The sequence below is a fragment of the Mobula birostris genome, chromosome 14 (assembly GCF_030028105.1).
Source record: "Mobula birostris isolate sMobBir1 chromosome 14, sMobBir1.hap1, whole genome shotgun sequence".
Taxonomy (NCBI): domain Eukaryota; kingdom Metazoa; phylum Chordata; class Chondrichthyes; order Myliobatiformes; family Myliobatidae; genus Mobula; species Mobula birostris.
Genome location: NC_092383.1, coordinates 65,590,443 through 65,606,419, shown reverse-complemented (window position 1 = coordinate 65,606,419; position 15,977 = coordinate 65,590,443). Strand labels below are relative to the sequence as shown.

Genomic DNA, 15,977 nt, shown 5'->3' with positions numbered 1-15,977 from the left:
GAAGCTGCTTTGAATACAGCTCTGGCTGACTCCACTCTTTTGGGATCATTCATTTAAAAATTTGGGGAGGAAGTCGAGGGGATATAAGTTACTGGTCCTCAAAACTACATGAGGAGATCAAAATGCATAAATAACTCTCATTTGTCAGATGATACAATCATCACACAACATTTATGCTGTGTTCTCTTTGTAGTAATACCACAATCCAGCCAATATTAACCATGATGCCAAATACCTACTGTCTGACCAGGAGTCCTATTTTTTTTTGTACAAACGTTTGTACATCTTGCACCAATTAACATGAGACCACACTACTTAAAACACACCTTACTTTCTTCAAGGGAAGGTGCAGTAGGTTTCCAGCAGGCGATAAGTGTCCTGGCTGAAGTGATTGTAACTTGCAGAAAGCTTTATTGCCCAAAAAGAGAAAGAGGGAAAAAATGGGTATGCAACTTTGTTCTGGTGCACTAACATGGAAATGAGAATAGATGCTGTTTGCAGAGGAATCAGAGACCAGTTAATAGGCAGTCAGAGGAGATAGGCCTCTTGGATGGATTGCCACGACCTCACAGAAGTAATCAAGGTCAGTTGAAATCAATCAGCATCGGACACGCAAGTGGTTAGTGGTACCTTTGAACATCACAGATGGAAAGGAATGGGGTGGCTTTTTGACCAAGTTTGCCCATGATATAAGGACAGGTGGAAGGGCAGCTGGTGTTGAGGAAGCAGAGAGTCTGTAGAAGGACATGGACAGATTAAGAGAATGGGCAAGGAAGTGGCAGATGGAATACAGTGTAGGGTCATGCACTTTGATAGATGGAATAAGGGCAAAGACTGTATTCAAAACGGGGAGCAAATTCAGAAATCAGAGGTGCAAAGGGACCCGGGGGTCTTAGTGCAGGGTACCCTAAAGGTTAACTTGCAGGTTGAGTTAGTAGTGGCAATGGCAGTTTTAGTTAGTAATGGCAAATGTAATGTTAACATTCATTTCAAGAGGATTAGAATACAAGATCAAGATGTAATGCTGAGGCTTTATAAGGCTGTGGTCAGACTGCACTTGGAGTATTGTGACAGTTTCAGGCCCCTTATCTAAGAAAGGATGTGTTGGCATTGGAGAGGGTCCAGACGAGATTCACGAGAATGATCCCAGAAATGATAGGGTTAACATATGAGGTGCATTTACACCATAAGACCATAAGACAAAGGAGCAGAAGTCGGCCATTCGGCCCATCGAGTCTGCTCCGCCATTTTATCATGAGGTGATCCATTCTCCCATTTAGTCCCACTCCCCCGCCTTCTCACCATAACCTTTGATGCCCTGGCTACTCAGATACCTATCAATCTCTGCCTTAAATACACCCAATGACTTGGCTTCCACTGCTGCCTGTGGCAACAAATTCCATAGATTCACTACCCTCTGATTAAAAAAATTTCTTCGCATTTCAGTTCTGAATGGGCGCCCTTCAATCCTTAAGTCATGCCCTCTCGTACTAGACTCCCCCATCATGGGAAACAACTTTGCACATCCACTCTGTCCATGCCTTTCAACATTCAAAATGTTTCTATGAGGTCTCCCCTCATTCTTCTAAACTCCAAGGAATACAGTCCAAGAGCGGACAAACGTTCCTCATATGTTAACCCTCTCATTTCCGGAATCATTCTAGTGAATCTTCTCTGTACCCTTTCCAACGTCAGCACATCCTTTCTTAAATAAGGAGACCAAAACTGCCCACAGTACTCCAAGTGAGGTCTCACCAGCACCTTATAGAGCCTCAACATCACATCCCTGCTCCTATACTCTATTCTTCTAGAAATGAGTGCCAACATTGCATTCACCTTCTTCACTACTGACTCAACCTGGAGGTTAACTTTAAGGGTATCCTGTACGAGGACTCCCAAGTCCCGTTGCATCTCCGAACTTTGAATTCTTTCCCCATTTAAATAATAGTCTGCCCATTTACTTTTTCTGCCAAAGTGCAGAACCATACACTTTCCAACATTGTACTTCATTTGCCACTTCTCTGCCCATTCTTCCAATCTATCCAAGTCTCTCTGCAGACTCTCTGTTTCCTCAGCACTACCGGCCCCTCCACCTATCTTCGTATCATCAGCAAACTTAGCCACAAAGCCATCTATTCCATAATCCAAATCGTTGATGTACAATATAAAAAGAAGTGGCCCCAACACGGACCCCTGTGGAACACCACTGGTAACCGGCAGCCAACCAGAATAGGATCCCTTTATTCCCACTCTCTGTTTCCTGCCAATCAGCCAACACTCTATCCACGTATGTAACTTTCCCGTAATTCCATGGGCTCTTATCTTGTTAAGTAGCCTCATGTGTGGCACCTTGTCAAAGGCCTTCTGAAAATCCAAATATACAACATCCACTGCATCTCCCTTGTCTAGCCTACTGGTAATTTCCTCAAAAAATTGTAATAGGTTTGTCAGGCAGGATTTTCCTTTAAGGAATCCATGCTGAGTTCTGCCTGTCTTGTCATATGCCTCCAGGTACTCTGTAACCTCATCCTTGACAATCGACTCCAACAACTTCCCAACCACCGATGTCAAGCTAACAGGTCCATAATTTCCTTTTTGCTTCCTTGCCCCCTTCTTAAATAGCGGAGTGACATTTGCAATCTTCCAGTCCTCCAGAACCATGCCAGGATCTATCGACTTTTGAAAGATCATCGCTAGTGCCTCCGTAATCTCCACAGCTACTTCCTTCAGAACACGCGGGTACATTCCATCTGGTCCGGGAGATTTATCTACCTTTAGACTATTCAGCTTCCTGAGTACTTTCTCTGTCGTAATTGTGACTGCGCACACTTCTCTTCCTTGCCACCCTTGAGTGTCCGGTATACTGCTGATGTCTTCCTCAGTGAAGACTGATGCAAAATACTCGTTCAGTTCCTCTGCCATCTCCTTATCTCCCATTACAATTTCTCCAGCATCATTTTCTATCGGTCCTATATCTACTCTCACCTGTTTTTTACTCTTTATATACTTGAAAAAGCTTTTAGTATCCTCAAAAAGCTTTTAGTATCCTCTATTTGATGGCTCTGGGCCTGTACCTGCTGGAGTTTAGAAGAACGAGGGAGAAATCTCATTGAAGTCTATCAAATACTGAAAGCCCTAGACAGTGAGGACCTGGAGAAGATGTTTCCAATAGTGGGAGAGCCTAGGACCCGAGGGCATAGCCTCCAAGTACAGGAACAAAGATGAGAAGGAATTTTTTAGCTGGAGAGTGGTAAATCCGTGGAATTTATTGTCACAGGTGGCTGTGGAGGCTAAGTAATTGGGTATACTTAAAGCAGAGGTTGATAGCTTCTTGATTAGTAAGGGTTACAGGGAGAAGGCAGGAGAATGGGGATGGAAGGAAAATACTTTAGCCATGACTGAATGACAGAGCAGACCCATGCTGAATGGTATAATTCTGCTCCTATGCATTTCTGTCAAATTAAAAGTTCAGTGAACAATTGTTTATTGTGACATCCACTTATTGTTGTAAAGAGAACTTTTGGCACATTGTTGGGATGTTAGTGAAGTTGTAGAAGATGATGGTGAGGGCAACATTGGAGTATTCCAAGCAGTTCTGATCTCCTATCTACAGGAAAGATATCAGTAAGCTGGGAAAAGTTCAGAGAAAATTTATGTGGATGTTGCTGGGATCTGAGTTACAACAATAGGTTAGGACTTTGTCCCCTGGAGTGCAGGAGCATGAGGGGAGATCATACAGAGGTATACAAAATTATAAGGAGTATTAATAGTGTGAATGCATTCTGGCCTTTTCTCCTTAGGATTAGAGGGACTGGAACTAGAAGTCATAGTTTGGGATGAAAGGTGAAATATTTAAGGGGAATCTGAGGGGGAACTTCTCCACTCAGAATGTGGTAAAATGAGCTGCCAGTGGAACTGGTAGATGCATGTTCCATTATAACATTTAAGAGAAGTTTGGATAGGTACATGGATGAGAAAGGTATGGAGGTCAATAGTCTGGATGCAGGATGTTGTGGCAGTTAATAGTGTTATTCCTTTACCACTTACTTAATGATTCCCACATGGAAGAAGATCACATATTGTACAAGCAATGTTATCAATAAAGTTCAGTTGAATATCCTACAAGGCTGGTGTTCTGGTGTGCCCTGCTCTGTCCCCCAATATCAAGCACAACATGGTGTCAGAAGTGGTTGATCATTGATGAATTGGTGCTACATACCAAGTGAGATCCCCAGCAAGAAGTAATTTACAGTAAGTCTGTTTTTGTTTACATATATCTATGAAAAATATTCAGAGAATTATCAACCGAAACTTCCTGTGCTAGTTGCTAACTGTATGTACTGCATGAGCTGAGAACTGGCCAGGGTTGCTAGGCAATGCCTTCAGGCTGCACCCAAAAGTGAATACATTGTAAAAATCTGTTGTTCACGAGCCTGGGGAAGTGCACAGAGACACAGACACAGCAGAGAAGTCAGTCAAACTCTCAGAAAGGGAAAAAAGACTTTTGTAGTCAAAATAAATGAAATAATAAATAAACAAATGAATAGGAAAATGGAGCAAATACTGCAGTACCCACATCTACTTATCAAATAAAGCTCCCCGAGACATTTGATTTCTCTAAACCAGGGGACTTTGAGAGATGTTAAGGCTCTTGAAGGTATAGCGTGGCATAGTGTGTGATAGGTGTGATAAAAGTTCTTTGCTTCTGTGACTCAGGAGCGAAAAGGATCGGCCAGAACCCTGAGCTTTGCATCTAGTTTGGTGAGGAACTTTGCTCCACCCAACATACCCAATGTGTGCTCAACAGAGAGCAGAATAAACTTCTCCTGCCTCACTGCATTATTCAATTTTGTTAGATCAGTACAGATCCTAACTGTGCCATCTGGCTTGGGAACAAAAACAATGTTCATACACCAGTCAGTCAGTCAGTCCATTCACTCTAGTTATGATGTCAAGGGCCTTCTCTTAAGTTCAACTTTGACTTTGTTCATCAGTGGGACTAGTATATGCCTCGCTATAGTCAGAGAGTAGAGCACCACTCCTGGCCTCAGTTGGATAAGGTACTCTTCTTTCAGTATCCCCAGGCCTGTGAACAAATCTGGGGACTTCTCCCGCTACTGGACATTGTTTAGTGAATTCAATCTTACAATGAGGTTCAGCTTCTTGATGCACATCATCCCAATAATGGTAAGAAGAGATTCTGAACAACATAGGCATCCTCTTTTAACTGTTTCTCACTTTTACAGATGGAAGTCGTAAACAGTCCTTTCACACTGAGCTTATGTTTCCCTGATCCCATGAGCACTTCCTTTGTTGGGTTTAGCTTAATTTGCTGTTTAGTAGCCTGGCAACAATCCTGTCTCCAATGAACTCATTTCTCAGATTTCCATATATGCAGTTGTCTGACAGGGCATACAATGCTGTGATGAAGCGATTTACCTTTCATCTGGCTCCTGTTTTCTGGAGTTGAACTTTGCCCTCGCATATATCACATTTTGCTTTCCTGTGAAATATTCTTTGAATTTGTCCTGCACCGCTTTGTACTCCTTTTTTTTCTGAGCATGTAAGTCCTAATCCACCCATGATGGCATCTGCTTTGTCACCCATGCAGTATATCAGTGTGTGTACTCAATGCCCTTCTGAAGCCTGAGTCAGATTGCTTGCAAAATGTCTGAGCCATCTCTCAAGGTCCCCTGGTTTAGAGAAATCAAATGTCTCGGGATGATTTATTGGGTAAGTAGATGCAGTACTGCGGATACTTACTCCACCTTCACGTTTGCTTGTTTATTTATTATTTTATTTTATTTATTTGGATTACAAAAGACTTCTTTTCTCTCCTGACAGCCTGACTGACTTCTTTGACTTCTCAGCTGTGTCTGTGTCCCTGTGCACTTCCCCAGCCTAGTGGCCCACAGATTATTACAGTGTATCCACTTTTGAGTGTAGCTTGAAGGTGTTGCCTAGCAACCCTGGCCCTTTCTAAGCTTATGCCTCATGGTGCATACAATTAGCAAATTAGCATAGGTAGTTTAGGTTGATAAGGCTCTGGATATTTCTTTATTAATGTATACGTGACCAACAACAGTCTTCCTGTAAATGATTTCTTGTTGCAATCTCACAGTCTATAGCACCAATTCTGGTACCACGTTGTGTTTGTTATTGAGGGACAGTGCAGAGCACCTCAGAACACCAGCATGAAGGATACTCAATTGAATTTTATTGATAACCCTGCTTGTACAGTACGTGAACTCCTCTCTTGTGGGAGTGGCTAACTGAGTGGTATAGGAATAACAACTTTATCTACCACTACAGTGGGTAAAACAAACCAGAGGGCAGTTAATCAGGCAGATTTGGAAATATGCTGCAAATCCATGGAGCTAGCTTTCCAGCATTATATGGTTATATTGAAGATTGGTAATACTGAAATATTTTTAAAAATTTTCTATTTAAAATGTAAATATCTAAAGACACTAATTCTTAACATGAGTGATAATCAATTCCTAAGCAACAGACACTTGGCTAATATAAAACCTTGCATTAAAATTGATTGGCCTTATCTCAAACAATAACGAGGTGGCCTACAGGGAATAAGTCATCTCTCTGACACAGTGGTGTCAAGAAAACAACCCCTCCCTCAATGTCACTAAAACAAAGGAGCTGGTTGTGGATTACAGGAGGAAGGGTGATAGGCTAACCCCTATTGACATCAATGGATCTGGGGTTGAGAGGGTAAACAGCGTCAAGTTCCTTGGCATCCACATCACCGAGGTCTGACCACACCAGCTGTGTGGTGAAAAAGACACAACAGCACCTCTTTCACCTCAGACGGTGGAGGAAGTTTAGTACGGGCCCCCAGATCGTAAGAACTTTCTAAAGGGGCACAACTGAGAGCATCTTGGCTGACTGTATCACTGCCTGGTATGGGAACTGTACCTCCTTTAATCACAGGACTCTGCAGAGAGTGGTGCGGACAGCCCAGCGCATCTGTAGTTGTGAACTTCCCTTGATTCAGGACATTTACAAGGACAGGTGTGTAAAAAGCCCCCGCAGGATTACTGGGGACCCAAGTCATCCCAACCACAATCTACACCAGCTGCTACCATCCAGGAAGTGGTACCGCAGCATAAAAGCCAGGACCAATAGGCTCCGGGACAGTTTTTTCCACCAGGCCATCAAACTGATGAACTCACACTGATTTGAGTGTACTCTATACTACATGGACTGCTCTATTTATTATAAATTACTATGATTGCACATGGCATATTTAGATGGATATGTAACATTAAGATTTTACTCCTCGTGTATGTGAAGGATCTAAGAAGTAAAGTCAATTCAATTCAGTTGAAGTATTGATTATTGTTACTTATTTCAAGTTTTGGAAATTGCTCAGATAAATCATTAATCCTTCTCAGTAAGGCATTCACTGGAGAACTCTGTTCTAGTATTTCGTAATCTAAAAATACCAGCATGGAACTTGTGAGTGTATAATGGTGCCACCATCACTAGACACTGAAACCAAGAGACCTGGGCACAAATTTGCATACACGTAGATCATGACAAGTACCTTATTTGTCATTAGTTATTCTCAATCCTATTCTACGGACTGTGGTTACTCAGCCTCATCCATCAAATTTAATTGGAAACTAAAGTATTTACCTTTCAATCTCACTACAAAATATTCTAAAGTAATTCAGCTCTGTTGCATGAGGATTTTGTTTGTTTTTCTTATCACACTAGATATCACTTAGCAACATACTTACTTGCTTGCTTAGCAACTAAATCTAACTTCATATTTGAGCAGTGTGATCCTCTCAGGTTTATATTTAAATATGTAATAGATATTTTAAAAAATAGTATTTATTTTTAAAACTATTTTGCACTTCAGCATCTATATTAATCATACATTTTCCACTGGTAATCTAGTGCCCAGTGAAATCTTTTAGCCAAATGTTGCACTTCTTCCTGGCAAAGAACCTTTAATGTGATGAGACGCTCAGTGCACTTCTTACCGTACAGATCTTTCACGCCCAGGAACTGTTGACTTCATGAAACATTTCTCTAATGAGATGATTTTCTTATGAGCCTGGACTTTAGAAGGATGTGAGTTGTTTTTCTTGAAATATTAGGTTCTGAAAGAACTTTTCAGTACTGAAGGTTTGCAGGAGTCCCTTCCTTACGTCCCTTCATAAGGACATCTAGAGCTGGACTTTAGAAGGACATGAGTTGTTTTTCTTGAAATATTAGGTTCTTAAAAGACTTTTCAGTATTCAAGGTTTGCAGGATTTTCCCCTCATAAGGACATCTAGAGCTATGAGACACAGTATCAAGATAAGGAGTTGGCACTTAAAAGCTAATATGAAGAGGAATTTCTATTCTTGGATGACTGCAAATCCCTGAAATTCTTTAACCCAGAGAGATATGTATGTTGAGCCTTTAAATATACTGTATTTATGAATAAGATGGATAGAGCACAGAGGATCAATTGTTACTGGGATTGGGCATGAATATGTGAGGCCAGAAATCAGATTAGCCATGGCCATATTGAATGACAGCGCAGACATGGATGGCTGTATGAGCTCTTTGTTGTGTTCACATGACTTTGGAAAAGAGGTTGCCGCTGTCTCAGGGATTTTTAGACCATTGTGCTTCAAGATCAGTAGCAAGCTCCATTGCTTCTCCATTGACTGTAAACTCTGGGGAGCTGGTCAGTTGGATATGAGGATGTTGCTCAACAGTTTTTCCAGAGTCAAAGGCTTTTCATGAAGTTGATGAAGGCTGTTGCTGTTCCATGCATTTTTTGGAACTGTTGCACAGCAAAATTCATGTCCAATGTGCTTCTGGATGGACTAAATCCAGATTGCATTTCAGGTGAAGAGGACTCTGATGACAACATTTCCGGTGGTACGCAACAGGGAGCGCATACCCTTCTGTAAACACCAGATTGGCCTGTCTCCTCTTTTGAAGATTGCTGAATTACAGAATTTCTGATGTCCCCCGAAATATTCTGCTCTTTCCCGTTGTCGGTAAAGTTGTGGATTTGAAGCTCTTCACATTATGTGGCTGACCACACGACTTGCATCATGTTAAGGTGTTGAGCTTGTATGTTTTTTAGGCAATCACAGCTGATTTCTGTCTGGTTGACTGATGATAAGAAATATCACCATCTACCTACCGTTCCACAACCACACCTCCAGTCATGTCTTAAGAAATGGTACATACATAAAAACATTGGTTGTGTTCAAGACTTTAAACATTTTTCCCCAGAGGGCATGAGATTGTTAACTTCAATCATTGCACTCCAGAGGAAACCCACGCAAAGTTGGAAGCATGCTTAATGTTTTTCATTTTACCCAGTGTGAGGGAACTGGATCTCTCCATACAGCATGAGTTTTTACATAAGACCATAAGACATAGGAGCAGAATTAGGCCACTTGGCTCATCGAATCATGGCTGATCCTTTCTTTCCCCTCCTCAGTTCCATTGCCCGGCCATCTCCCTCTACCTTTTGATGGCGCGTCCAGTCGAGAACCTAGAGCCAAGCCCTTCGAGAGGGGCATCAGGGAGCTCTTCTTTATTTGAAGGCCAACATGGATGTAGAATGATCTTCCACAAAACATCATTGAAATTAGTTCAACTGAAAACTTAAAAATTGATATATTTTAATTAGGCATAGTCACATGGAAACAAGTGAGTGAAATCAAGCAAAAATCAGATTAAATAAAAAGTAATGGGATGATGGAGCAGGCCTGAGGAGCTGAATGGTTAGCCTTGAAATTCCTTTCCATGTTTCCTTAGGTACATTCCCTCAGCAAGCATCTCCTGTCCCTTCATCATTAGAGCATTATGTTGTCCATGTGTCTGTTCTATGCTTCAATGAAGTATTAACCTACTTTTCAGATTCAGATTCATTTATTCATCACATGTACATCGAAACACAGAGTGAGATGTGTCAGTTGTGTTCACAGCCAACATGACTGAAGAATGTGCTGGGAGCAGCCCACAATGATGCCCACACACTCTGGCGCCAATGGAGCATGCCCACCATGTTCAAGGTTCAGAGTAACTTTTATTACCAAAGTGCATATACGTCGCCATATACAACCCTGAGATTCATTTTCATGTGGGTATACTTAGCAAATCTATAGAATAGTAACTACAACAGATCAGCCAGCGTGCAGAAGGCAACAAACCATGTAAATGCAAATATAAATAAATAGCAATAAATAACAAGAACATGATATAATGAGATAAAAAGTCCTTGAAGTGAGATCACTGGTTGTGAGAACGTATCAATGATGGGGCATATGAGTGTAGATATCCCCTTTTATTCAAGATCCTGATGGTTGAGGGGTAGAAACTGTTCCAGCACCTGGTGGTGTGAGGCCTGAGGCTCTTGTACCACCTGCCTGATGGCAGCAGTGAGAGGAGAGCATGACCTGGGGGATGGGGATCTCTGATGATGGATGCTGCTTTCCTATGACAGCGTTTCATATAGATGTGCTCAATGGTTGGGAGGGCTTTACTGTGACGTACTGGACCAAATCCACTATATTTTGCAGAATTTTCTTTTCAAAGGCATTGATGTTTCCATACCAGGCTGTGATGCAGCTAGTCAATACACTCTCCACTGCACATGAAGTTAGTCAAAGTTTTAGATGTCATGCCAGATCTCCGCAGACTCCCGAGGAAGTAGAGACACTGTTGTGTTTTTTGCGCAATTGCACTTACAGTATGTGCTGGTTCCAGTTAAAGTCCTCTGGAATGGTACACCCAGCAATTTAAAGTTGCTATCCCTCTCCACCTCTGATCCTTCAATGAGGACTGACTCATGAACCTCTGGTTTTCCTTTCCTGAAGTCTATAACCCATTCCTTGGTCTTGTTGACATTGAGTGAGAGGTTGTTGTTATGACACCACTTAGCAAGATGTTCAATCTCCCTCCTGTATGTTGATTCATCACCACCTTTTATCTGGCCCACAGCAGTGGTGTCATCAGCAAACCTGTATATGACCTTGGAGCTGTGGTTAGCCACACAGTCATAGGTGTAAGGTGAGTAGAACAGGGGTCTAAGCATACAGCCCTGTGGTGCACTTGTGCTAATGGAGATTGTGGAGAAGATGTTGCCAATCCAAGCTGACTGGGGTCTACAAGTGAGGAAATCAAGGATTCATAGAGGCTAAGGCCTTGGAGCTTGATTGATTTTGAGGTTATGATGGTATTGAATGCTGAGGTGTAGTCGATAAGGAGCATCCTGATGTATGCAAACAACAGGAATTCTGCAGATGCTGGAAATTCAAGCGACTCACATCAAAGTTGCTGGTAAACGCAGCAGGCCAGGCAGCATCTCTAGGAAGAGATACAGTCCACGTTTCAGGCCGAGACCCTTCGTCAGGGCTAGTCCTGATGAAGAGTCTTGGCCTGAAATGTCGACTGTACCTCTTCCTAGAGATGCTGCCTGGCCTGCTGCGTTTACCAGCAACTTTGATGTGTGTTTCCTGATGTATGCAGCTTTGTTGTCCAGGATTGAGTGAAGAGATAATGAGATGGCATCTGCCGTGGACCTGTTGCTCCATTTGGCAAACTGGAGCAGATCCAAGTCGCCTCCTAGGCAGGAGCTGATATGTTTCATCACCAGTCTCTCAAAACACTTCATCATTGTGGATGCAAGTCATATCCATCAAAGGCAGGTAAAATAGTAGAATCAGGGGTGATTAATGTCACAGTTACTTAAAACTTAACAACTTTCTTCCGGTTAAGATGGTGCTACTAAACGTGTGTGACAGCTTTCTGGTAGTTAAGAAGCTAAGGAATCCAACTAAAAGCATCATCAAAAATACACTTTCTGAGGTAAATTGTGTTCAATTATCGCTGCAAACAGTGAAAGGGGTGAATGATGGTGAGGCGAGTTCAGGGAATGAGCTGAGATGGTGCGTTTGCAGAATCCTTGCAGATGGAGTTCTGATGCCCGTATAACTGGCCTAGGAGTGAGGCTGGGTGCTCTGGGCCCCAAAAAGAGAAGTCAGGTCCCAGGCAGAGGAGATTCAGTGCCCGTACAACTAGCCTGCTCATGGGGTTGGATCGCTGTGGGGAGCAAGCTGATTGGAAGAACTTGAGAGCGGCTTTGGGCTGGGTGACAAAATCTGGGCCCAGAGTGAGTCGCTGGGTGGCATGGTCTAGGCCTGGAGCCTTTTGATGCACTGGTGTCTGGGTCCTAGTGCAAGGTATGCTTCACTGTTAAGACAATTTAAACGCCAGCCCAGATCGGTGGCGAGAGCTGATTTTTTTCACTTTCCACAATCTTCACTCTTTTCTCCTGGGCTCCAGAGTCTTTCGCTATTCCATTGTTTAATCAATTTAAATTCCGGCCCAAGTAGACTAAAAAGACTGGATGTTGGGATCCTTCGTGATGGTCACCTACATGACACTGAGGCTATGAAGGCTGCTCCGTCTGCTTTGCTCCATGCCCGCTAATATGATGAACTGATAAACAAGGCTTCAGGCCTACTCCAGGCCTCTCTGGGGTTCGGTTCAGAGGACTCAATTTTGCTGTTGTTCACTTCAATTGTTTGCATGATTTGTATTTTTTTCTTTCTCTCGTGCGCTGAGAGTTGGTCTTTTATTTTTATTTTTATTATTTTTTTCTTTAATTAGGTTCTTTCAGGTTTCTTTCTTTGTGGCAACTTGCGAGCAAGCAAATCTCAAGGTTGTATAATTTATACATTCTTTGATCATAAATGCACTTGAATCTTGAAAAGAACAGTATTTAAATTCAGTACAAGATTGTCATACTAACACTGAGCCAGCAGATAGTGCTATTGTCATTTATTAAACCGGACTTCAATCTGGTAGCAGCTGTGGAGGCGAGAAACTGAACCTACTAAGTAGGTGAAAATTTATGTAGTGATCCAAGACCTTGGATTATCGACCAACATCTCTATGTACACATAATTTTGGCATATGGTGAGATCCAAAATATATTCCTATATAAATATACACATTGTTTACTCAGAACTTCTCAATTTGTACTGTAAAATATGCTTTGTTCGTTTGGAATTGGTTTTTGACAATTTTTTGGCAAGTTTTGCTCTAAGTGTTAAATGATAATTGTATGATAAACATGTTATTTTAGAACTTAATATAATCAGAATTTTTATGCAATGGATACCTTTTGAATTTTTACATATTTAAACTCACATTATACAGATCTTCTAAACTCAGATTAAATAGAATTATGTTTTATTCATCTGTATGTATGATATGGGTTTAGAGCAAGTTACCACAACAATGACAACAACTTGTACTTACTTCAGCCCATCACCCATACTGGGGCATAGGTCGTTGGCAGAGTCCTCTGTCCTTGGCTGGTCCTTCAAGTTATGCTGAGGTGTCCGTGTAGCCCATCTTCGAAGATCCTTCCTCTCCCAGGGATGAGGTCTCCTGAGCTTGTTTGCTTTTCTGTAGCACTGGTTTTTACATGATGGGATTTCTAGCCCTGTGCCCAACCCTGCCCCTTTCACAGCTGGGCCTGGGAAGTTCACAGTGGAATTAACTTACATTTATATAACTATTTATATGTCAATTTCACAAGCATTAGGAACATTTCAAATAGACCTGCCTAATACGAGCAGAAATGATCGAAGTAGTAGATTTTAAGGAGTATCTTAACAAAAGGGAGAGAAGTAATGAGAGAGTGAGAAGCTTTTGGTGGGAATTCCAGAGTTTAGGTATCGAGGCCTGGAGAGCTTGTAAGAAGGATACAACAAGGTGCAGAGATGTTGGAGCTTTGTAAGGCTGTGTGAGATTATCGAGTTAACAAGGAGCGAGTTTGTGAAAAATCTGGAATCAAGGATGAGCATTTAACAATTGAAATATCGCCATACCAGGAGCCAGCGAAGCCCAGTAACTGCAGGGGTAGTTCTGGGCATATTAGAACATAGGTTCATTTTTACAGAGCTGCAGGAGCATTGCAATATTTAAGCCCAGCTTTAATAAACACATGATAGGAGCGTTTCAGGACAAGGTACATTATTGTAGAGTGAAGTGAGGCCTTGCTGTAGAGCTAGAAGTATGTGGCATTGGTGAGGGAGTGTCCGTGTTCTAGTGCTCAGCTAAGGGTCAAGTAGAGAGAAGCTGGCATACAGTCTGATCCACCATCAGGTAATAGCCAGAGAGATTGACGGGATCAATTGATTGGAAATGGGGGTTAAGTCTAAATTAATTTCCTTGTTATCTTAGATAATCAACAACATTCTCCTGGTAAACTCTATTTTGTATTTCAGGAACAATTAGTTTAACTGGTGCAATACTGTTATGAATCGGTCAGGCCTAACATCAATACAGGGAAATATAACTTCTGTTGGGAATAGGACTGGCTGGCCCAATCCATTTTAGTGAAAAGTTGGATGTAGCTGTTTTTAAGAAGGCATTTGATTTTCTCCTCAGTGTTACACTTTCTTATTCTCTCAGGATGCTGATTGCGAAATAGGTTTACAAACGTGATGGCCCAGCACCTGATTGTTAGCTTTGAATCGGATGGACTTGAGGTTCTTGTCTTGAGTTCATTGAGAATCATGCAGAGTACTCATTACAATATGTAAATTAAAATCCCTGAGGGGTTGTAAAATGCTTATATGAAGTTGTAAACACGAGAAAAGACTGCAGATGCTGGAAATCCAAAGCAATGCACACAAAATGTTGGAGGAGCTCAGGAGGTCAGGCAGCATCTGTGGAAGTGAATAAACAGTCAATGTTTCGGGCTGAGACTCTTCTTCAGAACTGAGAGAGGCGGGGAAAGATGCCAGAATAAAAAGGGTGGGGGAGGGGTAAGAAACTAGCTGGATGGTGATAGGTGAAGCCATGTGGGTGGGAAAGATCAAGGGCTAGGGAGGAAAGAATCTGATAGGAGAGGAGAGTGGACCAATAGAAAAAGAGAAGGAGATGGGGACCCACGGTGAAGTAATATGCAGGTGAGGTCAGAATGGGGCAACAGAGGACGGGGGGAGGGGAACTTGTTTACCAGAAGGAGAAGTTGATATTCATGCCATCAGGTCAGAGGGTACCCAGACAGAATATAAAGTGTTGCTCCTTCATCCTGAGGGTAGCCTTATCTTGCGCAAGAAGAAGCCATGGACCGACACGTCAGAACAAGAATGGGAAAGGGAATTAAAATGCTTGGCCACTGGGAAGTCCCGCTTGTGGCAGATGGTGCGGAGGTGCTTGACAAAGCGGTCCCCCAATTTCCGACGGGTCTCACCAGTGTAGAGGAGGCTGCATCAGGAGCACTGGACACAATAGACAACCCCAGCAGATACACATGTGAAGTGTTGCCTCACCTGGAAGACCTGTTTGGGGCCCTCAGTGGAGCTGAGGGAGGAGATGTATGAGCAGGTCCAGCTCTTAGGCTACTTGCAGGGATAAGTTCCTGGAGGAAGATTATTGGGGAGGGACGAATGGACAGGGGAATCGTGGAGGGAGCGATCCCTGAGGAAAGTGGGGAGAGGGGAGGTAAAGATATGTTTAGTGTTGGGATTTCTTTGGAGATGGTGGAATTAGCAGAGGATAATGTATTGGATGTGGAGGCTGATGGTGTGGTAGGTAAGGACAAGAAGGACTCTATCACTATTAAGGAGGCGGGAAAATAAGGTGAGCGCGGATATATGGGAAGTAGAGGAGATGCAGGTGAGGGCAGCATCAATAGTGGAGGGAGGGAACCCCTGTTCTTTAAAGGAGGAGGACACCGCTGATGTTCTGGAATAGAAAGCCATGTCCTGGGCACAGATGCAGTCGAGGCGAAGAAACGGAGAAAAGGAAATAGCATTTTTACAGGAGATAGGGTGGGAAGAAGTTTAGTTGAGGTATCTGTGGGAGCCAGTAGGTTTATAAAAGATGTTAGATAACCGTTTGTCTTCAGAGATGGAGACAGGGAGATCGAGAAAGGGGAAGTAGGTGTCAGAAATGGACCAAGTGAATTTAAGAGC

General features: G+C 42.5%; 1 protein-coding gene across 1 annotated transcript in view; it reads right to left on the bottom strand.

Moving 5' to 3' along the window:
• LOC140209508 (small integral membrane protein 29-like) overlaps positions 1-13,326 on the bottom strand; it is a 64,705-nt gene extending 51,379 nt beyond the window's left edge. The window contains exon 1 of the mRNA XM_072277757.1: positions 13,306-13,326. The gene's annotated coding sequence lies outside the window, so the exon portion shown is untranslated. The remainder of the gene's footprint in view (positions 1-13,305) is intronic.
• Positions 13,327-15,977: the final 2,651 nt, after the last annotated feature.